The sequence below is a fragment of the Girardinichthys multiradiatus genome, chromosome 22 (genome assembly GCF_021462225.1).
Source record: "Girardinichthys multiradiatus isolate DD_20200921_A chromosome 22, DD_fGirMul_XY1, whole genome shotgun sequence".
Classification (NCBI taxonomy): Eukaryota; Metazoa; Chordata; class Actinopteri; order Cyprinodontiformes; family Goodeidae; genus Girardinichthys; species Girardinichthys multiradiatus.
The window spans coordinates 2,083,215-2,089,740 of record NC_061814.1 but is presented as its reverse complement, the minus strand read 5'-3'; the positions used below and the strand labels follow the sequence as shown (position 1 = coordinate 2,089,740).

General features: G+C 39.8%; 1 long non-coding RNA gene across 1 annotated transcript; it reads right to left on the bottom strand.

Annotated features, from left to right (window-relative positions):
- Positions 1-880: 880 nt before the first annotated feature.
- On the bottom strand, positions 881-2,434 carry LOC124859582. Its single transcript, XR_007036145.1, has 3 exons — positions 2,239-2,434; positions 1,267-1,386; positions 881-1,184 (listed from the first exon to the last, which is right to left on the bottom strand). It is a non-coding gene; the product is annotated as an uncharacterized LOC124859582 (long non-coding RNA).
- Between the last annotated feature and the right edge of the window lie 4,092 nt (positions 2,435-6,526).

Here is a 6,526-nt window from a genome sequence, read left to right as displayed (position 1 = left end):
TGCTGCTTTGTTTGCGATGCTGTTTAATAAAATATTTTTTTGGCCTGTTTCATAGGAGAGACTGACCAGAAGTGCTGCAGCAAATGGTCCTACCAAAATGGAAGCCAATTCAAGAAGTGGATACTCATTGGAACAGCACATACCTAATGCTTCAATGTCTCTATGACCTCAGGGAACCTGCAGGAGCCGTTTCGGCAGGCCAACACACTGACATTAACCCTCTTTCATCATAACACTATGACATTATTGCTCAAAGTTTAAAAGTGCTGTCCCCATTTAATGATGGTACTATTGGGTTTTCTGAGGAAAAGAATACGTCTGTATCAAAGATCATTCCACTGCTGTCAATGCTACACCATGCACTGGAGGACAAGGAAATGGGAGTGATCCTAACTCAAGAGAGCACAGATATTAATGAGTCTTAAAAATCAGTTAAGGGAAACGCTTTATACTTTGCAGTCCATGATCATCATGTCATTGGCAACACTACTTGATCTTAGATTTAAAAAGCTAGGCTTCTTTAGCCCCAACAAAGCAGCTGATGCTGAGAGACATCTCACTTCTGAATGTGTTGCTGTTATACAACACTCGTCAACATCTGCTTTACCATCAGCATCATCATCAGCTTCTACTTCAGCCTTTTCATCTGCTTCATCAGATTCTACCATAGCTTCATCTCCAGCCTCACAATCCACCTGTGACTCAAGGTAAATGCATACGCTATAATTACATTATTGTATTCAGTGAATTGACTGTCATCTTTTTTAAGGCCGATTTGACCCGCATGCAGGGAACACTCAAACAGAGAAACGTTTAAATAATTTATTAACAATTTGTGAAATGTACAAGGAGCGAAGTTTCCAGGAAGGCTCTCTGACTGGAAGGGAAAACAACAAGGTGAGTTCAGATCGGGATACCAGACTTGCTAATTCTGTGGTTAGGCTTATTATTCAGGTGGGGCGATCCGCCAGGGGGGAGATGGTTGCGAGTCTAGGACAGTGAGGTGGTGCTGATTCCGTTGGGGCTTCTTGATGATCCAGGAGGAACCGTAGGAGCGTGGACAGGGTTCACTTAACCAGACAAGAGAGGTATCCTGGGCGGCCCGCTGCATGGAATGAATCCAGAGTCCAGACTGTGATCAGAGGTTTTCTTGAGATCTCCAACCAAGAGCAAGGCTATGGTGCCTTAGACAAGGTAAACAGACTGTTAGTAAAAATCCTCATAAAACAATCACAAGATACAAGGTATATGGCCAGTGAGTACTACCACAAAGGGCAAAAACACTCAGGCGCAGAAGTGCAGGTGAGCCGCCCTCATATAGTCCTCTGAACTGATGAGTCAATGAAGAACACCTGTCACACCTTCGGTCCTCCAGCTCCACGGCCCCTAGTGGTGGAAAAAGGAAGCAGCAGGCACGGAGGTAACCAGAGTCTGACATTGACAGTCTTATTCACATTAAAAGTAAAATGTAGCAGCCTTTGGACACTACAGTCCTGTAGACAAGGTGACAAACTGTCACAGCGGATGTGACAGTGGAGGTCCAAACTTACCTGCATGAACCAAACACTGGAAGACTGGAGAATCCCTTGGAGTATTGGAAATGAAAGAAAAGTTTCTACCCAAACTTGTATACACTTGCTGTTGTTTTCCTGGCTACATCTGCTTCATCTGTGCCCTGTGAAAGGGTATTTTCTAAAGCAGGTGAAATCCTTTCAAAAAAGAGGAATCGCCTAAAGCCGAGCACATTGGAAAAATTGTTGTTTTTAAATCGAAATTTATAAAATAATTGTCCCTAGTCATATGAGCAAAATTACACAGTAAAAACAAGCACTTTCACAATATAAATAATTTCCCAATGTGTTAACATTTTCCTTTTGATTCAGCCATTGTTTCACAAAAATAAATTAAGATAATACTGAGACCATATTTACAAATTTATTTACTTCATTGGTATCACACAAACTCCATTCATTTATTTTTTCCAATTTAAAGCTTTACACAAAAACTCCATGTCTTTTTCTGAGAAATCCTAACTTTTTTCTAAACAAGTTAGAATTCTCATGAAAAGCAGTTAGTCTTGTCAGAAGAAAGTCAGATTTCTTAGAAAAAAGAATTTAGAATTCTCAAGAAAAGAAGTTCAAAGTGTTAAGGTTTGCAAGATATAGGACCCCAGAATGCAGACGAGCAGGCAGCGTGATAGTAAGTGCAAAAGGTTTAATAACAAAAAAACTCACTCACAGCAGGAGGCAGGAACAAAACAACAAACGTACAGGCGAGACAGGCATGGCATCAGCAAAAAACAAGACATGATCTGTGAAAAAGACATGATCAGATAAAAATGTTTCCACAATGACTAACTGAACAGGTGTATATATATGGAGTGAAAACCAGGTGGAGCAAGGAGACAGATTAACTTGGAGCAGGTGAACCGAATAAACTTAATTAACAGAACAAAACGTGGCTGGAGCAAAACAGAGACTCTTGAACACAAACTACAAAAACATGAAGCAAAAGCATAACCAGATCCAAAAACAAAACTTGACAAAACATGAAAAAGACGACAAAACAAAAGCATGACCAGGAAAATAAACAGAAACATGATTCAAAACTTGAACTGTGAATAAGACCAACAAAAACCCAGAAACCAAAAACCAAACAAACCCAAATTATAACACAAAGTCTTCTCAGAAAAAAAGTCAGAAGTCTCAGAAAAAGAATTTAGAATTCGCAAAAAAAGCAGTTAGTGTTCTCATAAAAAATGTCAGAATTCTCAGAACATCTGGAACATTTGGAAATCTTGTCAATAGTATTCAGTCATTTTAGCTTCTCTGACACTAAATCTCTTCAAATATGAGTTTTGAACATCCACTTTTCCTTTTTACGGAAACAGGTTGGACAGGGATATGTGCTGCAAAAGTGGAAGCAGTTCTTGTTTTTCCTGTTCCACAGACAAAAAGAGCTCTGCAACATTTTTTGGGAATGTGTGTGTTTTTATCGTGTGTTTTGAAAAACATTTTTGGATGTGGTTAATCCTTTGACTGCATTAGTTAGTCCTTTGAAAACTTTTGTTTGGTATCCAACTTGTCAGGCTGCATTTCAATCAGCTAAAGCATTGTTGTGTAGTGCATCAGTGCTGGCTGTGCCAAATGTTAAGCATCACTTTAAGCTTGATGTGGATGTCAGCTCGTGTGGAGCAGGAGCTGTTCTTCTAAAAGAAGACGAACAATGCATTGATCATCCCATCTGTTACTTTTCTAAAAAGTTTAACAGACATCAGATGCATTATAGTACTGTTGAAAAGGAAGCACTTACCTTGTTACAGTACTTTTAGGTTTATGTTGGATCAAGTGTGAAACCTGTACAAGTGTTTACAGATCATAATCCCTTTCTTTCCCAAATATGCAATTCAACCCAGACTTATGTGATGGTCTTTGTTGCTCCAAGTTTTTAACTTGCAGATTAACTACAAAAGGTAAAGAAAATGTGTTGGCTGACACCCTTTCTAGAGCTTTGTTACTTTCTCTTTGAATTAAACATGTAGGGGTATGTTTAACTCGTGGGAAATGGTGTGTTATGACTACGGTTGTAAGGTGTTTGGTTTTTTTCTTTTTTTTATTATGTAATTATGAGTGTCCAGGTGCCTTTCCGTGATTGGTGGATCCATATGAAAGAGGAAGCGGATTGGTTACCTAGACGGAGATGATGTATAAGATGACGCTCCTGTGGGCTGCTCGTCATTCATCCTCTGCTCATTTTGCTTTTGTTTCAGTTTTCAATTCAATTCAGTTTTCAATTCAGTTTATTTATATAGCGCCAATTCACAACACATGTTGTCTCAAGGTTCTTAACAAAAGTCAGGTACATACATTCCAATTAATCCTAACCAGTGAACAGTGCAGTCAGATTCAATTATTTCTTCAAATTGGATGAAAAGTTTTTCTATCTAAGGAAACCCAGCAGATTGCATCCAGTCAGTAACTTGCAGCATTCACTCCTCCTGGATGAGCATGTAGAGACAGTGGACAGTCACTGGCGTTGAATTTGCAGCAATCCCTCATACTGAGCATGCATGTAGCGACAGTGGAGAGGAAAAACTCCCTCTTAACAGGAAGAAACCTACAGCAGAACCAGAACCAGTGTGAGCGGCCATCTGCCACGACCGACTGGGGGTTTGAGAGAACAGAGCAGAGACACAAAAAGAACACAGAAGCACTGATCAAGGAGTACTTTCTATGGGAAGGAAAAGTAAATGTTAGTGGATGTAACTTCTTTAGTCAATTCATCTAGAAAGAAGGAACAGATAAACTTTGATCTATGTTTCAAGGATAGAGTCTGAAAGAGCACATATATGTAGTTACAGTAAAAGCTCAGTCAATTGCTAGAAAGGGCCAAGTGGATCATCTGTAAAAGGTGAGCATTAAGTTGTTGCCAGCAGAATCTTGGACAATGCCCCGCTCCAGAAAGGTGTCACAGGTAGACAGAGAGTCAGGCCAGGTGTAGCTTCTAGGAAGAGAAAAGAGAGAGAACATAAAGTTAAAAACTGAATTTCTACTGATTATTTTAGTTAGGGAGGTAAGTGATTATCATTTTGTTTTGTTTTTATTTCTGAAAAGGTCAGTTAATTTAAAGATATCAGATAGTTTCCTTTTGTTTGTTGTTTTGCCCTAAAGTTCACCCTGCAGTTATTCTGCTCCTTTCTCTTTTTCAGTGTTAAAACATTTACATCACTGTACATAAAAAAAAAACTGTATAAAAAACAAAATTAAAATTAAAACAGTAAAATTGCCCCAACTGTGTTGTGGCTGTTTGAGGTCTGACAAGGATGGATAATTTTTATGTTATGGTCTGGCCACCCATAGACAGTTCATAACAAGGACCTTTGTTATTTCCAAATGCCAGTCAGTCATTTTCTACCACTTATTCCATAGTGGGTCACGGGGGAGCTGGTGCCTATCTCCAGCAGTCTATGGGCGAGAGGCAGAGTACACCCTGGATAGGTCGCCAGTCCATCACAGGGCAACACACAAACAACCACGCACACACTCATTCATACACCTAAGGTCAATTTAGAGTTACAAATTAACCTAACAGGCATGTCTTTGGACTGTGGGAGGAAGCCGGAGTACCCGGTGAGAACCCATGCATGCACAGGGAGAACATGCAAACTCCATGCAGAAAGACCCCAGGCCGGGAATTGAACCCAGGACCTTCTTGCTGCAAGGCAACAGTGTACCAACTGCGCCACCATGCAGCTATTTCCAAATGCCTGAGGATATATAATTTTTTTAACATATTGTTTTCATAATTCATAATTTTTTTTTTTTGGGATTATTAAAGCTGAAATGCATCTCTATAGTGGATCATGTCTTATTTAGCATTACATTTATTTTGTTACAGTAAAATACTCAGAAAGAATTTAAAATACACTTGTATTCTTTTACAATATGGTGTAAAGTGTGCTTCTTGTGGGTGTGAGGATTCTAATGCTCTCCGAAAGAGCAACTACTACCAGTCTCCTTACAAGATAAAAGATTACTGAGTGTGCCTGGTGGCCTTTTAAAGAACGTCAGAAATTTGTAGACTCAAGCAACCTAAAATCTTAGGGTGTATTCACACCAAGAAAGTTCTTTGGTTTGCTTGTTTGGTCTGGACCAAAGGCCAACTTTATTTTTTTCGTTTGGTGCGGTTCGCGGGTGGCGGTCATTGCACCCATTGGACAGAAATGACGGGGGCAGGACAGGGTAAAGACCGGGAAATGGAGGATAACAACTGAGGAAGTCCTGTGTGCAGCAACTCTGTTCTGCATATTTATGCCGTTACTGTCACAGAGCAGCACAACATAGATTTTCAACGTTCTGTTTATAATTTTGGAACGGCATTGGCAAATGTGTGCTGCAAGGAGTTGATGTGCTCTGCAAGCCCTGTTCCACAAAATGCAGGTAACAACATTGCTAAGCATCATACAGCTAAACACGGATGATTTCAGTACAATGTACACCTTTGCCACTGGCTATGGTAGCTTGTTAAGTCCAGAGAGATGTATATTTTCTGTAGTTGGGTCAACTCGGGGCAGGTTTGTATTCAGACCATAAGCGAACTACTTTAGAGTCCACTTGGAAGGGGACCGAGACCACCTCCAAAAGGGAGTCTCAGTTTGGTTTTTTGGTCTAGACCGGAACTCACTTGAGTCCATTCACACCTGTCCAAAAGGTAGGGACGAAAGGGGAAAACACGCTCTGATCAGTTTAAAGCCGACCAAAAGTGGCAGGTGTGGATACCCCCTTAAAATATACTAAAGGCTACGGGTTCATTACTGAATATTTGCTTTCATTGTGTTTTCTAGTTATCTACATTAAATTAAAATTCACAACCCAGCAATTATTTATTTAGAAATCTCAAGGTATTTGTGGAGTTACTCAGTGGTTTCAATTAGCAACAGTATAACAAAGTGCTAACAAAAAGTAGAAAATGTCATTTATAAAAAGAAAGGCAAAGACCTCAGAGTGACCCCCACCATGAGTCAACT